The sequence below is a fragment of the Ursus americanus genome, chromosome 19, assembly GCF_024610735.1.
Source record: "Ursus americanus isolate L20-20 chromosome 19, mUrsAme1.1.p, whole genome shotgun sequence".
Classification (NCBI taxonomy): domain Eukaryota; kingdom Metazoa; phylum Chordata; class Mammalia; order Carnivora; family Ursidae; genus Ursus; species Ursus americanus.
In genome coordinates this window covers 42897112-42917493 of record NC_142145.1, presented here as the reverse complement: position 1 = coordinate 42917493, position 20382 = coordinate 42897112, and the positions used below count along the sequence as shown (strand labels likewise).

General features: G+C 43.5%; 1 protein-coding gene and 1 long non-coding RNA gene across 3 annotated transcripts in view; one reads left to right on the top strand and one right to left on the bottom strand.

The window, feature by feature from the left end:
• Positions 1-20382, bottom strand: part of CHST9 (carbohydrate sulfotransferase 9) — a 233202-nt gene that overhangs the window by 17443 nt on the left and 195377 nt on the right. The gene's annotated exons all lie outside the window — the stretch shown is intronic.
• Positions 8257-10375, top strand: LOC148108501 (uncharacterized). The gene is made up of 3 exons (XR_015727809.1): positions 8257-8386; positions 8661-8756; positions 9186-10375. It is a non-coding gene; the product is annotated as an uncharacterized LOC148108501 (long non-coding RNA).

The window sequence follows — 20382 nt, the reverse complement described above, 5'->3', positions numbered from 1 at the left end:
CATTATTAGGGTGTGGTGACTTCCTTCCTACGCCCATCCCCACTCCATTTCCTTCAATCACAGCAAAGGCTTTTCATGACTGAGGGGTTTGGACTACTAAAATTGAGATTAATGGTATTTTATTTCATTATTATTTTTTATTAAGTTTTTAATTTTAATTCCAATACAGTTAACATACAGTGTCATATTAGTTTCAGGTGTACAATATAGTGATTCAACAATTCTATACATTACTCAGTGCTTACATGATAAGTATAGTCTTAATCCCCATTGCGTATTTCATCCATCCCCCACCCACCTCCCCTCTGGTAACCATCAGTGTGTTCTCTATAGGTAAGAGTCCATTTTTTGGTTTGTCTCTTTCTTCCCCCCTTTGTTCATTTGTTTTGTTTCTTAAATTCCACATTTGAGTGAAATCCACAAATGAATGAAATCATAGGGTATTTGTCTTTCTCTGACTGACTTATTTCACTTAGCATTATACCCTCTGTATCTATCCACGTTGTTGCAAATGGTAAGATTTCATTCTTTTTTATGGCTGAGCAATATTCTGGTGTGTGTGTGTGTGTGTGTACACAACATTTTCTTTATCCATTCATCAGTCAATGGACACTTGGGCTGCTTCCATAATATGGCTATGAGATAACGTTATTTTAAATTTGAAGCTATACTGATGAATTTCCACCACCATCATCATCATGCCGATAACAATAACAACAGTAATAAAAAGAGTAGACTCTTCCATCCCTATTTTCCTTCAGGACACCTCGTTCTGCTTGTCCCCGAAGCAAATGTCTATAAAGCCAAACGTATCTTGTTCCTTCCCAAAGTGGCTCCTCCTGCGCTTTTTTCTATTTCTGAAATGGTTCTATTACATTCTGGCCACCCACTCACAAAATCTGAGAGATGCTTTAACAATCAGAAAGTAAATTGGTTAATTTACATCTCATAATGCCTCTTAAAAATCTTTTTCATTTATTATCTCTTAATTGGGTATTCTTTAGTATCCTACTAATTGGTCTCCCTGAAAATTATTGCCAAATAAGTCTTCCTAAAACATTTTACTTTTCATCCCTTAAAATCTGGAACTGGCTCAACTATATATAAACACAAGTCCGGATTCCTTAGCTGGCTTCGGCAGCCTGTCACCACTGGGCTTGTCACTTTGTGCTCTGCTCCTGTCTTGACACATACGGTCTTCTACTTGCTTCCACTGGGCTCTCACCACCCTCCACTCATGTTCTCCCCCTTGCTTGGGACTTTCCAAATCTCCTAGGCTGATAGAAAATCCTGCTTTCCCCCTGAAAACCACCCACGACTCCAGCAAGGGATTCTGCTCTCTTCAAAACAACGTTAGCATTTAGTCTGTACCACCTGTGAAAAAAGTGATTTTATTCCAGCTCACATTGTTATTTGATTTTCTCATTGGGAAAACTCTCTTAGCCACAGCTAAATTGCACACCAAGGCAGAAAGCTATAGTTTCCCATAAATACCTTTGAAGAATGGATATGCTTGCCAAGTCAGTTAAAAGATAGATCACTACGGATGAGCAAAATGAGTATTCAAAGAAATCTAATGGAAAAAAAATTGTGGACTATTCATGAAGTCTGCAGTAAATCTGAAAGCTTTGTTCTTGGTTCTTAAGGCCTCTGTTTCCATATGCCTGCTCTGTACATTGACATTAATTGCTTTCTCTCTCCCTCTAAACGCACTGAGGGTGTACCACACATTAGGCACAGGGCTAGATGCCCAGGAGGGTGGGCTGGGTAAGACAAATGCAATCCTTGCCCACATGGAGCTGATATTCTTATAGGGAAAGAGACCCTAAGCAAATAATTACACAATTAATTAGTCTATTACCATAGTGGCAAAAGCTCAGCGGCATGCCAATGGAGACTGGGGGAGCGGAAGTGGGACAGCAGGGCTTAAAATCTGACCTGGTTTGAGTGTTAAGTCTTTCGTTGAGCACCTTTTATTTTACCCTGGTTAGTTGTTATAGTTGGTTGTTTAGGTGACTAGCTCTCCCATTTATTTTAAGCTTATTAAAGGTCAGTGTGCAGTGTTATAAATCTGTGGAATCTCCACTAGCCTCTAGAATAGTCTCTTGAATAAACATATGTTTTGAATTTAATTGAAGTAAAGAGCAATATCATTCTTGTACTTCCCTTCGTTTGGGCAATTAACTCACGTTGGCTTTATGCAGTTGACAAGCATTGTACTTCTGTAAGACTTTATCTGCTCTTATGCTGTTATGTAACTGCAGGACTTGATCATTCATGCATCACACATATGTTGAACTACTACTATATGCTGTGTTTGGCAATGTATAAACAAAGATAAAATAGATAAACTTTTACAGCCCCTTGAGGAGGTCAAAGTTTAATTGGATTGATAAAAAGAAGCAGTTTACGAAAAAAATGTGATAATTGCCATAATGAAAGGATACATAAGGTACTGGGGAACAGAGACTAGAGTACTTCGTTTGTCTGAAGAAATTTTGGGGAGCAAATTTCACAGAGAAGTGATGCCTGGGATGAATCTGGGAGGATACTGGGAGTTGTAGGTCAACAAGCCAGGGATGGGAAAGACTATACAAGCTGACAGTGAGAAGACCCTTGGGGACCAGATGCAGATAAGAGGGAGAGGCAATTGAGGTTGGGATTGACTCCTCATGACCATATAAAGAGTCTAGACTTTACCATATGGATGACAGGGATTTTCCATAAGACAGGGACTTAGAGTGAACATTCCAGCAGCAGTGGGGAGGTGCAGCTGGGGGCAAGCATATCTAGATGTAAAAGACAACTGTGATAGTCCATCAGGAATTCTTAGGACAGGAACCAAGACAATGAGGTAAGAATGCAGAAAAAGGGAATTATTTGAAGTAAACTTAGGAAATTGGTCAGACCGTAAGAGTGGAAGAGAGGGGGCGAAAGAAGTGTAAGGAATGGCTCCCCATTTCCCAGAGAGGGAGAAGCAGGTCCCGTGGGAGGCAATGGGGTGGGGGTGGGTATTCACTATCTTCAGTTTCAGGCTTTTTGAGTTTGAGGTGCCCTTGAGAGATAGGGGTGTCGGTGTTAGGAGTCCAGAGCTGGGTATACAGATTGGGAAGTTGTTGGTTGGGGGAGGAACTAGCTGAATTTATGGGCCTTGAAGGCATTACTTAGAGCTGCCATAATGATCACAACATCTGCTGGTCCTGAGTGCCTGCCATGTGCCAGACCCGTAACACACCACCACCTATCACTACGGTCACCTTCTACTTCCATTTTACAGATGAACCTCAGAAACATTAAGTAACTTGTTTAAGGCACACAGCTTGAGGAAAAGGGACATTGCCTGAGCCCAGTTTTTTTGGTTTTTGTTCTGAGGTCAGAATGTCCACAGTGCCTGTGCCTGTTGTGGGGGGAACTTTGTGGGCAATTAACAGCTATATTTGATGATGATAATATTGGTGATTAGATGTGCCCCTTCCTATCACTGAGTTTTGACATTTTTCTGGTTTAATGATATAGCATTACTTTTAGTAATGTATCTTTTGTGATTTATCTTCTATCTAGATATGAGCGCAGTTAGATTTCTTCATACCATCCCGAAGCCCTAGTTATTTCTAGTGGTTAATAAGGGTGATGAGGGCAGTGGGTGGGATGCTTGAAAGCGGGTCCTTTCTGAGGATGCAAACCAGTGTGTCTCTGTCTGGTACCTCTGTGCACAGCTGTTCCTCTCAATCTTAGGTCAAGGGCTTCAGAAGCCGATTGCTTCATTATGAGAGGGATGAAGATGGACCGCATTTCCACCAGGACATTGGGACAATGGGGGAGGAGTGTGAGCCCACAGTCCGAATATCCAGCGCCATCAGCCGTCTCCTCCATGCTCACCCCTTGCTCTTCCATTTTCACTTATTCACTGAACAAATGTTTCCCGAGCACTTACTTGGTGCCAGGCACTGGGCTGCATTTTGGAGGCATAGCCAGCAAGTCATAGTTGGTCCCTGTTCTTCTGGGGCAGCCTCAGGGGCAGGGGAGGGGAGGGAGATACAGAAAAGAAAACCTAGAATTACCAAGCTTAGGGCAGGTGGCAAGACCAGAAGGAGCTGATGCTAGGAGGGCAAGAAAAGGGGGGTTCAATCCCAGCTTGGAGTGTGGGGAGGGTTTCTTGGAGAAAGTGTGTGCCGTGCAAAATCACTTCTGTTTCCTGTCTCTGTGACTTATTTCATCTCTCTAGAATATTCTTCTTCGTTTTGTTTGCCTAGTTAAAAGGCCAGGGGAATGGAGCAAGCTAATTTAACCACTGCATCAACCCCAACGAGATAGGGCTATGTTCATTTTACAGATGAAGGACTCGAAGCTCAGGGAGTTTACGTAACCGGCCCAAGTTAACACAGCTCCTGCCAATGCTGTCTTTCTAACCTTGGGCTTACTCATTCGTGGCTTTTTTCAGCTGCATCGTACATCAAGCAATTTACTCCCTGTTTAATGCCCATTTAATGAATTGATGTAAGTAAGGCATAAAGCATATGTCTGTCACAAGAGAGGATGGTAGTTGAGAACTGGGACTTTTGAGTCATGTGGCCCTGGTTTTGTGGCCCCTCTCTCCATCATTTTCTATCAGAGCAACCTTGGCTCACCTATTTTAGCTCTAAGCTTCAGCCTCCTTGTCTCTAAAATGAGGATAATAATAGCATCTACTTTGCAGCATAGTTGAATGATAGGAAGTGTGTGTAGAGTGCTTAACACAAAGTATGTTCTCTATAAATATTAGTTATTTTTATTGATTTATTCCTTAAATATTTATGAGCATCTCTATGTGACAAGCATTTTCTAGGTGAATATTAATGTTTTCCCTCTGCTTTTTAAGTCTTGTTTTCCTCTTCTCACTCACTGAAAACACAACAAAGTTAAGAGTCTATGCTAAGCGCTCAGCGGGGATAAAGCTGAGTGGAAGAAAGAAGGCAGGCGACAATTGAGACAGAAATGGGAAAGAAAAAAAAAATCAGTGGGAGTGGCGATAAGGATGATGAAAGAAAACAGAAGAAAAGAAAGCACCCGTACAGTCCCAGGAAGAAATAATGAACACTTGGAGCTAGCGGGGGGGGGGGGGGGGGAGAGAAACTAGTGACTTTTAGTTCTCTCTCAGCTGCCATCTTTAAATCACTGAAGCTGCTTGAACCCAAAACAACAGTTTCAGTAGAGAGGCTATTCCAGCGGGTCCAGCAAGCTCGTTTCTACAGTCACGTTGGATGCAAGGATTGAAATTCTAATTTCATTTGCCAGTTCTTTCAATTTTGGATTTAATTCCTCTTTCTCTTTTTTTTCCCCTTAAAGCCAAAGGAATGTAAAAGATGAGCGCTGAGGATGTGGCATGATGGCAACATCAAGGGGGAAGTTTCTAATGAGAATGGTGCTGTTCCCTGGTTTGGCGAAACCAGCAGAACCTGAAAACAGACGTAACCTCAATGTATGTACGTAGGTAAGGCTTCTGTCCAAGGAGTTCATTGTGCTTTTATAGATTTATCATTTTATCTTTCTTCTAAGTTGTCCTGAGAAAAATGAGGCTATTGTTTTCAAATTTATGGACAAATAAAAATTACTTCTGTAATAATTTGCCCAAGGTCCCCCTGTGGAGTGAGTGGAAGAGTCAGGAACAGAGTCCAGTTCTCCACTTCTGTCCCAGGAAGAATGAGCACAACACTTTGCTTTTTAAAGAAACTCGAAACTTTACCGAGGAGCTGCAGCGCGATAATGTGAAATCCATTCCGAATGTTTGATCCTCACAATGTTCTCTCTGGGGTGTGTCTGCACATGTCCCATGGGGAGGAGAGTGACAAAGACGGTCAATGATATTTGCAGTAAAAGAAGGAGAGAAGTGGATGCTGCAGTGCAAGGATTTTGATATTTCACTGCAATTCTAGATATCTAATCGATTTGGAATAGGCCTCTTTAATATCTCCAAGTTGGTGTTGAGTTTTCTAAAAATTAGTAATTGTCAACCAGCTGCTCATCCCCTTGTGTTGAAGATGAACAACAACAAGAGTGTGTATATCTGAGAGGGTTCTGGAGGAGACATGGGGGGCAACCTTGACTCTGACACCTTCTTCCAGAAAATGCACTTGCTGGACATTTCTTGCTCTTGTTTTCAGGGGTATAATGGGGAAGAGGAAGCCTGCTGCCCTGAGTTGGAAGCCTATGTGTAAAGTTTCCTTCCTTCCTTCCTTCCTTCCTTCCTTCCTTCCTTCCTTCCTTCCTCCCTTCCTCCCTCCCTCCCTCCCTCCCTCCCTCCCTCCCTTCTTTCCTTCCTTCCTTCCTTCCTTCCTTCCTTCCTTCCTTCCTTCCTTCCTTCCCTCTTTTTCTCTCTTTTTTGGTGTTATAGGTATGGATTAGCAAGCAAGGGGAATGAGTCCATGAGGTGATAGTGGAATTGGGGACCAACTCAGGGTGGACCAGGGGGCCAGGGAGGGCCAGAGCCCCAGGTCAGCAGTGGAGGAGAAGGCTGGGCTGCTTCCATAGGATGGAGATGTTAAGTGCAAGAGAGAAGAAAGCCGCCGTGAGGCCTGGAACATGGTGGCTGGATAGGTCCACAAAGTATAAAGAACATTTAATTTTGAGTCAGGTCAACCAGGCTCTACACCTATTAGTTGGGTGATTTTAGGTCAGTGTTTCCGTAGAAGCAGACCTTGAGTCAACGATTTGAGGCAAGTGGCTAATTTGGAGTTGCTTCTGGCAAATACTGTAGGATAATAGGAAAGATAGGGAAGAGAAGGCAGAGAGGATAGGGTGAATTTTAAAGAAAGTTAGCACAGGAGGAACTGGATCTCAGTTCTCCTGGGGAACTTTCAGAGCTCCAGAGTTATCCCACCAAATCCCATCAGCCATGGTTGGAGGCTCCTACAGGGAAGAGGTCTGGCAATTCTCGCCGGCTCTACAGGAAGCCAGGGTAAACTCCTTCAGGCAGTGAGTCACAGGTGTTGGTAGTCAGCTGGAAGTCTGGCCAAAATGCAAGGAAATATTAAGAGATGAGAGGATATTACAAAGGCACAGCCAGTGTTATTACAGGAAGTCAATTAACATTCTGGTTCTGTTTTCCCATTTTTAAAGTGAGGATCCTAATATTTGTTCTTGGACATGTTGAAATGGAAGTGATGGCATTGGCTGGCATCTGGGATCTCAAACACTTTGCTCTTTGGAAGTGTCACTTGCCCTTTGGAAATATTCATGGTGTGAGTTTATACATATGTATAAAATAAGGCTGAGAAAAGGAACCCCTTATGGAATCTCGTCTTACTGAGCTGAATATAGATTTCTAAGAATTCTCTTGCCCAGAGCAGGCAGCCCTACAACCTAGAAGCAACTTTGAGCAAAAAAGCCTCTCTGGACCCATTTACCCAAGGCCATCCTAAAATATCAGCCCTCTGATTCAGACACTCTGGTGGCAGGAAAAAAAAAAGGAGTCTTTTTGAGAATGTATTAGATAAACGCAGTTTCAAAGTACCTAGTAGAGTGCCTGACACATAGTAGGTTTCTTCAAAATGTTAACACATCCTGTCTCTGTGCCTTTCTTCTCTGGTTTTCCCTTGACACTGGGCAGCTCACGCAGAAGGCCTGCCTTCCCAGCTTCAGACTGAAATGACCAGAGCAACAGGCCCTATTCCCGTATGAAGTGATGGGGGTGGACACTAATTAGGAGCAAGCACCTGCTTTCAGGACAGCTGATCCGTAGGCCAGCTGGCAACCAGTGAGAAAGTTTGGATCAATCGCTTCTGCTCAGGTGTGTTGACAGTGACTAGCTAAATCCATTAATCCATCTCCCCTCTGGTTGTAGAATGGAAAACACGGAGAGGATTGGCTTGTTATTGGTAAAGAGCAACAAAACAAAACAAAACATGAGCCTTAAAGAGAAGCAGAGTCCAAGAGAACAGCTACATCAAGGCAATGGTGGAAGTGGCATGGGCGAGAACTCAGTCCCAGGAAGCGGCATACGCTCAATGGCCTGTTTCATTCCCATTCATTGCCTACTGGTCCAAAGCCACTTGAGTTCTGAGAACGGCCACGCTGTGAGAGCAACAGTGACACTGGCAGGAACACATTCCATTCGTCTTATTTGGTTAAGCATCTGCCAGCCCCAGATCAGATTTGCCTGTGTCAGCATCTTTGAGCGACACGCAGGCCCCTCTGGCTTACTTGCCTGCCTATTTGACAACTCAGCTTTACCCAAGGTTGCCTCCCCCAAGCCTGGTCCAACCCTCTCAGTCCAGAGCAGGCCCCTCAGGCTTCAGAGCCACCGTGGCTTCTGGCCCTGTACTAGGAAGACAGAGTTGCCTCGGGCACCAGATCATGCCATGGCGATCCTGAGGCCAGGCCGACTGGGGTTTCCTTTGGGGATTTCAGGGTGAGAAGGAATGCAAAGGGAGAAAGTAAGACATAAACTCACAGCAAAGAAGGACAGAGAGGCAAGGGGCAGCAGAGTGAGTTATGAGATGAGGGCCTCAGAAGGAAGACATCTCTACTGAAACAAAGTGATGATTAAAATGCATATTTGTATCTCTTATCTCTTTATGTGCTCCATTTTATCAGTTTTATCTTATTTTAATTTATATTTATACTATTTTAATCTAAATTTTGAGGCATTTCGGGGTTTCCAAAATGAGTTGTTTCTCCTGTAGATGACTCTACTCGATTCAAGATGTCATGGAAACATTGACTAAGACTAATCCTGGCCATGGATTCTCCTTTGGGTCCCCCTTCCTTCGCAAGGCCAGGTAGGAGCGGCACTCGTCCTGATCCTTTAGCCTGAGGCTGGGAGTCTTCGGTGTTTATACAACCTCATTCCCCAGAGCTGGTATAGAATGAGCTCCTAGTGGACATGGGAGGGTCACAGAGAGGCGGTTGCCATATGCAGCCCAGCCTCAGTAAGTGTGAATGGGACACTGGCCAACGTGGGTGGTGGTGCTGGGGGTTGAGCAACCCTTTCCGTTGCTTTCTTTAGGCAGAGTCCAAGTCCCGGGAAGCAGCATATACTTGGGCAAATGCCTCTTCCACCACCCATTACCTACTAGTCCAAAGCTACTTGAGCCCTGGGAACAGCAATGCCAAGTGGGAGGGCAGGGCAGGACTCGTGTTGATACCCAATCACAATTCTCTCATATCCAGTCCTGATGGACAGGATTTTCTGTCTAACCTATTTATAGAGACACTGATATCATCAAGCCAGCAAGCATAATTCTCTGACGGTCCTTCGGACATGGCATCATCACCTCCCTTGCCTCACTACGATTCTGTAATCTGCTCTTTGGACGGAGCAAACACATCTCGGCGTACCTGGCTCAGAAGTAATTTCACAGCTTCTTGATTCCACCTACCCCCCATTCAAGGGAACACTGTGCCCAACCTGCGGAAGGAAGTCTCAGGCTCCACACAGGGAATTCTCTTTGGGTCTCCGTAACTGAAGGCCACTGGTAACTAGCCTACCGCCAGTATGGTAACTGAAAGTGGAGGGATTTGAGCATCAGCCACCTGTGAACACCAAAGACAAGACTTGCACTTCTAGATCAGTCCTCAGACCAGTGGGAAAACCCTCTTGCTTCGCCTGTGACTCATGATCCATCCTTTGAGATTCCCGGGATCAGAGCATGCTCCCTCCTGAGAGGGGAGGGGTATCTTGATACTAAATGGCAGGGAGGGTCAGTTTGCCTGTCTTGAGCCCTGCCAGGGCTCCAGTCCTCTTTAGTTAAAGGAAAGCTCCTGGACCGAGGCCGTAGGAAGAGGATGAGTGGGGAGAGTGGGTTTGCGATGAATATCCACATGTTGCTTAATGTGCAATTATCAATTACTATTAAACCAGCACTTTTCTACCAAATCAACCTCACTCACTGGAATAGGCTCTCTAACTGAACAACTTGCGGTAGTTGACTCAGTTTTTTCTTGACCCATCTATAAAACAGAGAATGATGCGTACCTAATGGAGTTGTGAAAAATAAATGAAATACATACATAATGCCCGATATGCAGTATATACTCATAAACTGTGGCTTTTAACCATGACTTTTATATTTCTACTGAGAGTATCGCCTTCCTGCAGGAACCCCGGGGGCCTCATGTTAATGTCTGTCTTAGACTGTTATTTCACTTCCCATATTCAGACACCAAATTCTATTCATTTTTTCTCTGAAGTGTTCACTCCCACCATCAACATAGCACTTGTGCACATTTTTTCATGGCCAGACTACTGTCACTGGCTGTCTGCAGAATGAATTAAGCACGGCATTCATCTGAGAAGTACTTATTGAGCATCTAATACGTGTATGGTTTAACACCTTCGAGCAAATAACTGAAAAGGGTCCTGCTCTTATGGTACTTATGTTCTTGTGGGTGGAGGAAGATAATGGACAAATAAATGAATAAACAAGAAAAATGTCCATGGTGGTAAGTGTGAAACAAACACTAAAGCAGACTGATGTGGAAAAGTGTGAGTAGCGGGGGGCGGAGGGTGGGGAATGGAGAGACTGCATGAAATAGACAGCTAATCTATTTGGGGAGAAGCGACTGGAGCAGAGATCTGAATGACAAACATTTCGGGCAGGGGCAGCAAGCGCAAAGGGTCCTCGCATGGGGATGAGCCAGGCCAGGCAGAAGGACAGAGGGTAGGGCCTGCGTGGTTGTCGCATGAGCGGGAAGGGCACAGTGACACAAGACGAAATCAAAGAGGAGGGTGGGACCATATCTTGTAGGGCACTCAGATTGTGGAGATCAAGGGAAGGACGCTGGGTCTCATGAGAAGTGTAGTATTAGCCACTGGAGGTTTCAGACAGGGCAATAGCACGATGTGCCTGACGTTTTATAAATCTCACTCTCCCGGCCCAGGGGAGAACGGGACTGGGGGCCTGGCAGGACGGGGAAGCAGAGTAGCCTGGGGAGAGATTCGTGGCTGGTACCACTGGAGACAGAGCAAAAAGGAAAACACAGGATATGGTTTTAAGAAAATTCCACACTAATTTTCCTGAGGTCATTTCTCAATTCCCAAAACTTCGCTGCCAGCACATTATATTTCCTGCTGAACCAAATCTAAATAAGTTTGGTTTCAAGTTCTCCATGATCCTTCCTTGGCCACTTTTCATTGATTGTTGACTTCTCAGAACTCCCACAGTATCTATGCCGGGCGGTTAATAGCAAGTAAGCATAACACAGCCTGTCACCCTGTGCAGCGCGCAAGGCGTGTCAGTCTTCTCTTCCAAGACAGACCATCCCTTTAGAACAGGGTCTGTGCTGGCACTTGGCTCCACATCTCGCCGCACTGAGCTCAGCTCCAAGCATAGGGCACGTGCTAAAATTGCTTATTGATTGATTAAAAACCTACATAAGTAGCATTCATCTCCTCCGTATTTCTTTCATATGAGGAAGGGTGATTATCTGTCAATATTCATTGCACCATTGAACCAATATGCAATGCATTAATCATCTCCGAGATAACCAGATGAGGCTCCTTGTAATCTTTCTATTTTGCTGAGATAATTTCACTTGCTTTGGAGTTTATGAGGCCATAAGTGGCTCCCATCTGTTGATGAACATATTTCTAAGAGTCATTTAGTATCAAGTATGGAATACTTGAGGGGAAGTTAAATTGTAACTTTTATATTAAGTGTCATCTTAGTAACAGAACCAAAATTGGAAGCATGTGTTCAATTTTGGTCTTTCATTTTCAAAGCTTTAGGTCAGGCAAAGAATTAATTTCATTTGTTTACAAAGTAGATTATGCCTAATAAAATCTATTTTGTTTATGGTCACATTTTAGTCAATCTATTGCCTTAGAAAATGAGAGAAATCTGATTGGCTAATCATTCAACAAAGTAAATTACATTATTCCACATCCACAGAACATTGGCCTAATTTAATTATTCAGTAATAGCATGATGAAAATACTCCCCTTTAATACATTTTGAGCAAGGCGCATACCCATGATGAAACTGTGAAGAGTCGTGTTTATTCCTTCCTTGTTTGATGACTGACCACGGAATGTAACACCACTTCTGTGAATAATAACTTTTTCCACAGGAAGGATAATAAACACCAGGTAGATTTCACTAGGCTCCTTACTGGTACCCTGAATTTTCACTACATGTCTGTATATTTTACAAGAACAGAAATCGGTTCTCTGATAAGTGCTACTTTACAAAATAAAGTTGAAATGAAATTTGTTTCAATTTATGCAGAGTAAAAGAAATAAGTGGGATCACTTTCTCTCTCTACTGAGAGGTAGAAAAACTCTCTAGGACCCTTTCTTTCACTCCTGAGATTCTGACAAAGACCAAGGAACATTTCCTCAACAAAATGCAGTTATGCACGAAAGTTCACACAAAATAAAAAGGAAATCTCTCGATGGATACCCAGGGGATCTGCCCTGAGGGGTCTAACCAGTATATATAACATGGATTCTCCAGAGCTGGTCTAGTATGAATGGCCACTTCTTGTCATTTTTTTTCTTTTTTGGGGGCTTAGAAATATGTATTGTGGTCCAATGTTGGGAATAGTGAAATTCAAACTGATAAACACAAAACAGTGTTTAAAGTTTTAAAATACAAAGGAAATAGCCTTTTAGAATCATTATACGGAGTACATCTGAATTAAGCAATGACAGGTATACACTACAAAAGTATTTCTTATCCCTTGATCACTACTTTTTTTTTTTTTTTAAAGATTTTATTTATTTATGTGACAGAGAGACAGCCATCGAGAGAGGGAACACAAGCAGGGGGAGTGGGAGAGGAAGAAGCAGGCTCATAGCGGAGGAGCCCGATGTGGGACTCGATCCCGGAATGCCAGGATCACGCCCTGAGCCAAAGGCAGACGCCTAACGACTGCGCTACCCAGGCGCCCCCTTGATCACTACTTCTTAAAACACAAATGTTTATGTTAGCCAGCCACTTTTACTCAAAATGCTGACTACTCACGCACCTCTTTCCCACGTTTTCCAGAAGACATCAAGTTTTCACTTGATGCTTACTCAGTTCCTTATCACGAGGAGAAAAAGTAATACGGGGAAAATAGATCAAAGGTAGACCAAAACAAAACCCAACCCCATGTTTCGAGTATATACTAAACTATGATGACACATTGGCTCCGTGGCCCATTTTGATCAAAGCTTTCATCCTAGAAAGGAAAAAGAGACGTTCCACTCGGAGGGGGTGTTTGAGTTGGGGAAAGCTGCTCGTTGTGCTCTTGGCGCCCAAAACTTGGCTGCTGATGCTCGCTGCTCTGAGTGGAGAGAATAATCCCAAATGAGGGTGTCAACCATCTTGCTCATAAAATCTGCTAAGCTGAAAAATTCCCGTTACCCAAGTTATTCATCTTTAGCTCCAAGTGCGAGCAAGAAGGGAGGGATGTGATTAGAAAAAACTCAAAAGAGGGGAAGAAAAAGAAGGAAAACAGATTGACGAGAAACTCATTTGTGGAATACGTTTCCCCGGCTTATCGGGCGGTACCATTTTCTGGCGGTGTGATTCATTTACACGAGATGGCAAATCAGCTGTTTTGGTTCTTTTTAAGAGACGCTACATTTTTGGCACAGAGCTTCAATATCCCAGGTTTTCTCACACGCGTGTATAGACAACGACACAGTTATAACTATAAATGAAGAACTTTCGAGTTTTTAGAAGTAAGGTACTTTTCTGGAAAATAAAGGAACAAGAGAACATTGTATAGCTGGTCTACTTCCATTCTGTTTTATGTTCATGGTGTTTCTGTTTGGGCTCTGCTGAGGACAATTGCCAGTGGGCAGCCGATTGTCCCAATGTATACCTTTTTTTTTTTTTCTTCTTCTTCTCAGTTTTTAATCTCTTTTCAGGTGACAAAATAGTTTTTCTCTTAGACCAGATTCACTTGATTTTTCTCTTACTTAATTTAAAAGGTAATTTAATGCTTACCAGGAACCCCAGGGCGAGTATATGCTCACCTTGATGCTTGGGGTGGGGGGAAACTTACCATCATAAATGTCTGTATTCTAGGGTCTCATAATCAGTTACTCTAGCATTAGTGTCAAAATCGGGGTGCTGGATTAGGGTGGTCATGGTGGGATCGTTTAGTTAATAGGAAACCATCCAGAACAAGTGGCAGTATAGACTAATCACAAAGAGAAAGGAGTTCATAATGATAAACCTGGATTCTGATTGCAACTTTGCCACATGTACCTTTAAATAAAGGTACTGAAAGCAGTATAGGATAATGGCTAGAGCTTACACAGTAGAGTCCTATTACTTCAATCCTGGTGTGTGATCTTAGGCAAGATACTTAACGAACCATGAATCCCTTGATTTGTATCTACCTTGCAAGATTACTGCTGTGAGGTTTAAATGAGATAATTTTATGTAAAATTGAGCCTAGTGCCTATGCACAGAAAGCTCATTAAGCACCTAATAATCACGTTAACTGTTATTATTAATAATTTAGTGCCAAGTATTGCAGAACCTGAAAAATTAGGAAATCTTTCAGGCTTGAGTTTGCACCTGTATGAAAAGGAGATTAAAATATGTATCCTCATGGTGTTGTCGTGACCAATAAATGAGATGGAGCACTGGGTGGCTGGCACAATCATTTGTCACAATTATTCAGAAGCATTTTGAGTGCCTGGGTGAGAACGATCTGCATATTTGATTGCTCATAGATCATGCAGTGTTGCTAATAAACTATTCTCTTAATCTCAGTCATTATTTGCTTCTAGTGTTCATGCTTTTAAAGCACCCGAGGGCCATTTTCTCATCCTCTCTCTGTCTTAGTGGTATATTTCCATAGACCGCTCTCTGTTGTCTGTTTCCTCAGACACCCTTACACAATATTTTAATTTCCTTGGCTTCTGATTAAAGAGGTGAGCCCCAGCCTTTTGACATTTCCACCTAAGTATTTTCTAGCTAGGAAGCCATCTGACCTTTAACAAAGATCATCTTTTATGAATCCTTCTTTGTTAACCACTACGCATGCTACTACCACTTTGGGATCCTTTCAGTCTTGCTTTCAAGCATTCTTAAAAAAGACACATAAATCAGATAGCTTTTCTAAAGCACAACTTCCAGTTCTGGAAGGTAATCTTAAAAGAGAATTAGGGGGATGGGGTCTTTACGAGTTCCATTAGTGCTAAACTTGCAGTGAGAAACTCTCTTTAGGTCAAAGTTGTCTCCTTGAGTGCATGGCCATTTTGATAAGAATAGTGCAAGGTAATATAATCCCATTTTAAATTTAGAAGTTGTAAAGTTCAGGCTACAGTAGCAGTGAATGGCACTCCCATTCTTACATTCGAGAAAAAAGTCAGGCGCTCATGTCTTGACCCAAGCAAACCCTTTAACATTCTACAGGCTGTGATGGAATGTGGACACAAAGATAAAACAGAGGTGTGTGTCTCCCTGCCCTTCAATTCTTTCATCCCTCTGATAATGTGACCATTATTGGTAGAGAGCATGTGCACTCTGAGCTTATCCTTTGTTTCCTGCTGAGATTCCTTGCTGGGGAGGATGAAGGACAACGCTTGGTTCCCGCTGTGTAAGAATCAATGACACAACCATTTAGAGCACTACAGTGTATAGGGAGTGCACTGGCCACATTTAGCAGTCCCTCTGGCTACCAGGATAATAATCCGGTGACTTGAAAAATTTACATTTGACCAGCAACTGGTCGGGTGTTTATGATGTGCAAGGTCTAACAGTAGACACTGAAATGAACCAAACATGACTTTGTCTCTTTAGGATGAGACTATCCAGGTACAAAGTCATATAGGGACAAATAATTGGAATGTAGAGTAGAAAACGCAAGGATCTGTAGCAAAAGGACTGAAAAATAATATGGGAGCACAGAAGAGGGAGGAGTTATTCTTAGCTACATGATAAAGGAAAGTTTCATGGAAGAGGTGGTATTTAAGCTAGGTCTTGGAATATGAGTACATTTTGCATGTGCAGGAAAAGGGGTTAGAATGTTGGTGCAACAGTTTTCTATAACACACAATAGTTTTACGTAAAGTAGCAGAATGGGAAATGAATCTAGGGAAGTGGGGAGCATGCTGTTTAAAGGATTATGAGGTCACAGTGCCTTGGATTTCATACTCAAAGGTTAGGGTTTTATCCTATCGGCAATATATGAGTGAGTTCAAACTTGGCTTTTTATACGAATCCCATATTGAGTTTTAAGGCTGCAGGTGTCAGAGCAGAATCATTCCCAACACGTGTGGGCCCAGAGCGAGAGTATGAATGGAGGCCCATATACTGTGTGGTTAAATATTTAGAAGTTTCAAAGTAAGCAATACCCAGTTCGTGGCCCTCATCTCCACCCCGGGTCTGCAGCCTGTCCGGAGGGACTGCCCTGGGCCTGGAGGCTATAGGATCCCCACTCCCCCCAGGAGTCACCCTGCCACGAAAGACCTGAATGGCCTGTGGACCTTCAGGAGGAAGATAGGGCTGAAGCCGTAGTCAGGCGGAGACCGGATCTGCCGCCATGAAGGAGGTGGGTGACTCCGGCTCTTCAGGTTCCTTGGCCGGGAAAGGGGAGGTGAGGGGAGGGCGTTCACTTGCCTCACACCTCACTTTTCTGACCTCGGGATTGCCAGGCAGTTCTAAGTACCACCCGAAAGTGTACCCCCCACGCCACCTATCTCCAAAGCAGAGGGAAGGGCAGAAGTACCCTTACCTGAGGGACGCTGTCTGCCTCCACATCCTCCCACTTCAGAGGATGCGGGCTGGCCACCCTGAAGCTACAGCAGCCCCTCCGTCCTTGGTTTCAAAGGGCACAGGCTGATTTCCTCTCCTCAGCCCAACCCCACCCCACTGGATGAGATGGCCCAACTCAGTTGCTCTGTCCTGGCCCCCTATTTTATGTGGGCTCCATTGAGTATCAAACTTTAAAACACCAGGCTCAACGCATTTCTGTGTTTGTGATGTCTGGGGTCTTCTAAAGCATATGGCCCCTTTTGGCCTGGTCTAAGGATTGTGCTAGGTCTGAACCCCAGTCCTGACCCAGCAGTTCTTGGGCTAGGGTAGGAGTGCAGTCTCAGGGTTTGTGCTAACAAGGCTCCATGTGTGAGTATAAGGCACAGGCAGGCGTCGTCATCACTGCTAAATGTGGGGAAGGTGTTTGTTTGGTTTTTGTTTTGCAGCAGAGGCGGGATACAGAGGGCTGGTATTTGAGAAAGCAAAGAGGAGCAGCATGGAAGACGAATGGAAAGGTGCTGGACAGAACCAGGAGAGCCTCAGGGAGCAAGCGAGATGAGGGTCTGGAGGAAGAGGGGCGGTGGGCTGGGCATAGGAGGGGCTGGATGGAGGGGTGTTGGGAGGTCACATCAGAGGTGCTCAGTGGTCAGAGGGAGGGATGGGGTCAAGGATCACTCAGAGATCCCCAGCCTTTTATGGTTGAACTGTGTCCCCCAGACAGGAATGCACAAGTCCTAACTCCTGACACCTGTCAGTGTGACCTACTTGGAAAGAGGGTATTTGCAGACATCATCAAGTTAAGATGAGGTCATTAGGATGGACCCTAACCCCATACGGCTGGTGTCCATATAAGAAGAGAAGAGATGGGGCGCCTGGGTGGCTCAGTTGCTTAAGCATCCGACTCTTAGTTTTGGCTCAGGTCATGATCTCGGGGTCATGAGACTGACCCCCAAGTTTGGCTCTGTGCTCAGTAGGGAATCTATTTGAAGATTCTCTCCCTCTGTCCCTCCCCCTACTCACTCTCTCTTTCTTTTTCTCTCTCTCTCAGATAAATAAATCTTAAAAAAAAAAAAAAGCAGAAGAAGAGAAGAGACACGGGGAGGATGCCATGTGCCAACAGAGCCAGAGACTGAAACTGGAAGTTAGGCTGGCCGCCGCCAGCAGCCACGATGAGGCAAGGAGGGATCCTCTCCTACAGGTTTCGGGGGAAGGAGGGCCTTGTCGACCACTGGATTTTGGACTTCTAGTCTCCATAAGACAACACATTTCTGTTGTCTGGAAGCACCCAGTTGGTGGGAGTTTGTTACCACAGGCCTAGGAACGAATGCACGGCTTTCACGGCACACCAGTAGGGCTGGCTCGCTCTCAACTGGGCATTCAGTGAAGACGAGCCTTTGTCCCAGCCTGCGCCTGGGTGGGGATGTTCTCCCCAAGGTGCATGTCCTCTCCACAAGAAATGGAGCCCCTCTCTGTCACCTCGCCGTGTAAAAACAAAGTATTAATTCACAACAGGTTTCAATCAGCTACTATACAAAAAAGGCATACACAGAAGGTATTAATTTACGACAGGTCTCCCTTGTCTACTCTGTAAGAAGGCAGTTTCCAAGACGAAGTGACAAGATCTTATGTACCATATTCCCAGTCTGTATGGACCATATTCTAATCGGGGTTTCGAAGGTATTTTTGGTAGCGTTTTAAGGTATTATCTGTAATCTCCCATTGTAAAAATTACGCAGAAAACCTACAGGAGATTTCATCTCTAGAAGGAACATTTTTCAGAGAGGAAATGGTTGCAGCATTGAACTGCCAAAGAGACAGCTGAAAAAATGGGTCATGCTTTCATCCCATTCTGGGACATAAGCTGCCAAGCGGTTCACTGCTCATTTTTGTCCTCTTCTCGTAAACAAGCTGCGTTAACAAGTTACTTTAAAAAAGCATACTAATTTCCCCAGTGAATTATACAGGAAAGAATCCAGCATTCCCTCCAGAGAACTCAAATAGTTGTTTGTTCTCAGAGCTCAGGTGTGGTAAAATCGCTGTGGGCTAAAAATGCATGCTGGCTATTGGCCAGGAGGCTGGAGCTTTCCATCCACTCCAGCCCTGATTTCTCACATTGGTGTGCAATCCGTAGCTTGCTTAATGGAAAAAAAAAAAAAGGACTCGATTTTCAATTTCAATTTAATTACACAATCTATAGTGCCCAGTGGGAAGGATTTAGGGGCAAAGATTAATGCTCAACAGTGCTCCGTTTTATATTCTTTTCTGATAAAGAACACTGTATTGATTATCCAAAGTGAGTTTTCAAATTCGTTTTTTAAAAGCCAAATTTTGGGAGGTGGCAGAGTGATTTAAAGAAGGGGTGTGACTTCATTTCTTGGTTCTTTGCCACAATCAATAAATTAGAGGTGCAAGGTGCCTCTTTGGATTGTATTGTCAGTGCGTTCTTGAGAGTGGAGCGCTCTTCTCTACTTGGGAGAAGAAAGAATCAAAATTCTATTGTAAAATTAGAAATACCAGTTGCAGACACTGATTGAACAATACAACCGTCTGTTCTGAGAATGATCGAATAACAAATATACTTAAAACCCTCCCTTCCGTAACGAATATACTTAAGACCCTTCCTTATTATGTTAAAGTTCAAAGAATTTCACTCTCTTATTGGGACTGGAAATCATCATGATTTCATCTGGCAACAAATCAATGTTTCAGATTACAAGTGAATATTTGGAGTTCTGTTTTGGTGTCTACATATTCTGTTAGCGAGAAGGAAAATATAGGAAATGAAAATCTGCCCGTAAGAGGTGGCCTTAATATATGTTTTGGTCAATTGCTTTACCTTGTGAACTTAATAAAGAAAACAGGTCTCTTTATAAGAAAAAGTACTCCCTACGTGATTTAAATAAATAAAAATGGTAGCAATGAACTTTACCGGTTCACTGTAGCTCAGCCTTACCAAACCACTTGAGCACATGCAAATAACTGAAAATACAGTGATCAAGAAATGAAGCTCAAAAAGCAAATAAACTATCGGAAACAGCTAACTGACAATGACAGCGGTTTCAAGTATTAAGATGGTTGCTATGGAGAGTCGACATGTCCAATTACATGCAAAAGCAAAATGGTACCTAAGCAGCATTAAATTTTGCCTACTGAACTTGCAGGATAATACATTAGCCTAAGGAGTTAACTATTTTTAGAGCTTGATGAATTACAGGGCATCTGGCACAGATTAGGTAAAGCTAGAACTTAATTGGGGTGGAATGACAACAAGGACTAGAATTAGAACTTCTTTGGGAGGGCGTTAGAAGACTTTGGAAAATGTAGCCTTGACTGGTTTAAAAGTAGACTTACCACTCTTCTCCTTGGCAAGGGTGAGTTATAATTTATGCCAGAGCAGAACAGTTAACAACAACAACAACAAAAAAGGACACTGAGATTTGTGTTTGTGAATGGAGCCTGTCTGCTCTCCCTGAGTCCAGTGGCATGGGCAGCCTTTGGGAAAGACAGCCCGAATCACCTATGGAAAGAGGAGGTGGGACGGGGCAAGACAGGGTTTGGTGAAGGCCTCCCTTGGTTTCATGGGTGGCTGTAGTCAACTTCCTTCGACAGTGACATGGAGTGGCTCCATCTACCAGCAAATAAAAATAAGTCTGTAACAAGACTGGGTAAGAAAATTGTGAAGCAGACAGGAAGACATTGGCTAACT